Below are 2,312 nucleotides of genomic sequence, written 5' to 3'. Positions count from 1 at the left end.
CCCAGTGTGCTGTCACAGTCATATAGTCCTTAGTCTGCCCTGTTCCACTTGTCCACATGTACGTGTTTAAGTGGTCATTGGGTACAACTGCATTTTTTAGGACATTAAGGACACTTTTTCTGACGTCTTTGTACATTCTCGGTATCACCTGCCTAGTGAAGTGGAATCTAGACAGGATTTGGTACCGGGGACACACTCCATCAATTGTCTAAATCCCACTGCACTAATAGCTATATTCTAACACCAACATAGCTGTCAAGGCCTCAGTTATCTGCTTTACAACAGGATGACTGCTGTCGTACTTCATCCTCCTCGCAAAGGACTGTTGGATGGTCAATTGCTTAGTAAAAGAAGTAGTGGTGTTCCAACTTCCTCACTGGGATGATGAACGACTCCCAGCAGCAACAGCAGCAGTGGCAGCAGTAGGCATAGCAATGCAGGATCCTCCAGAGGAATCCCGGATAGGAGAGGAGTCAGTCATGCCAGTGACATGGCCTGCAGGACTACTTCTGATCCTGATTGAGGAGGAAATTGATGAGGAGGGAGTTGCTTGTGTGGTTTGCAGGTGCTTGGATGCAACAGAACAAATGGATTTAGGTGTCCCTGGACTGCTTACGGTCTTAGCCACAGTTTCTGTACTTGACAGTGACTTTTTATGAAAGTGCTGCAGGTGGCATAAAAGGGAGGATGTTCCTAGGTGGCTAACGTCCTTACCCCTACTTATTACACCTTTAAACATCGATGTTGATTGACAGCTCGCCCCGTTTGGAAGGCGGGCCGGGGGGGGTGGCAGCCCAAATGGAGGCGTTCCCATGGGAATGCCTACCGTTTGGGGGAGGCCCCATTGACATCACAAGTGATGTCAGTGGAGAGCTTCCGGCTCTGACAGAGCCAGAAGCTCTCCGGGGCTTACGACAAAGCCCCGATGGGGCTTACGTCGTAAGCCCCGATGGTCGCGATGGTCTCTGACCATCGCGACCATCACCCGAGCAGTCGTTAGAGCTGTGGGTGTATACCCACAGCCTAACGACCGAAACAGAGGCGGGCGGTCAGGATGCAAGCGGCCGCCCAGTTTCTTAGCGACCGCTTGCATCCTCCAACCGCCTCTGAATGAGGTCCACAGTCCTCAAATTGAGACTGTTACGCCAAATTCAGGATGGTTGGGAGATATGATGTACTATTGCAAAGGGTTAAAGCTGATTGACAGCATTTTATCCTTTTATACATAAATTACATTTAACTTTGAATTGCCCTACAATTCATTTAATACTATGCATTGTGTTTAATTGTAATTTTTATTTCTGTAAATGCAACAAATATGCTATTTAAGCTCAGTAATAATAATTACACCACTGTGCAAAACCAGTCACAAGATCTATATATTTTGTTGAATCATATAAAATCTCTATATAAATACTGACTCCAGAATCAGTTTACCAAATGCCACCTCTAACGGAATCAGTATATTTGACCGCCGGACGTGAGCCCGGCGGTTCAAATCCCGACGACGGCAGCCCGATGGAGGAGATCCCTACAGCGGAGGTAAGTTGACTATTCCTAACCTTTCCCCCCCCCTAACACACCTTTAGATGTGCCTATCCCTAACCTCCCCCCTAGTGCCTAACCCTAATCTTCCCCCGTTAGTGCCTAAGCTAACCCCCCCTCCCACACTCTAAACCTAACCCTCCCGGGGGGGGGGTGCCTAACCCTAACCTCCACCCTTAGTGCCTAAACCTAACTCCCCCTTTCCTCTAGCCTAACCCTAATCCTCTCCTGGGGGTGCCTAACCCTGTCCCCCACGGGGGCTCCCTAAACCTAACCCCACCTATCCCCTGTTACGTGGATACTTACCTACGGCGTTGGAGGATCGGTCCAGTGTCCTGTCGCAGTTCCGGCGTCGAGATCAAGTATATATAGTATTTCGATACCTATGTTAGATCCCTTGCCGGGATTACACTGCCATGCGTCTGCCGGTCTTATAACTACATACCCCTCTAACCTGTTGCCTTGTACGGTGGACCAGTTTGTCATCCTTGTGTACAGTACTGAATATGTGTAATTATAAGCTCAGCAATTCTTACTATAGGTAATATGTGAGTTATATTCTATGGGCTTAGCAAGCAAAGATGACTAATATAACAAAATGTACTTTATCTGCTGATAACAAAACAGAAGAAAGAGAACCGAGAACTAACAGAGAAAAGTGGAAATAATGAAAGAGACAGCCTGTTTGAAGAGCTAAAACAAAATTACTGGATGTGGTTAAACAACCTAGAAACATGTTTGAAATCCGGAATTATTATAATTGTCAG

This window comes from Taudactylus pleione, unplaced genomic scaffold, assembly GCF_031769625.1.
Source record: "Taudactylus pleione unplaced genomic scaffold, aTauple2 ptg000296l, whole genome shotgun sequence".
NCBI classification, from domain to species: Eukaryota; Metazoa; Chordata; class Amphibia; order Anura; family Myobatrachidae; genus Taudactylus; species Taudactylus pleione.
The sequence above is the reverse complement of the archived record's forward strand: the minus strand, read 5'-3'. Positions refer to the sequence as shown.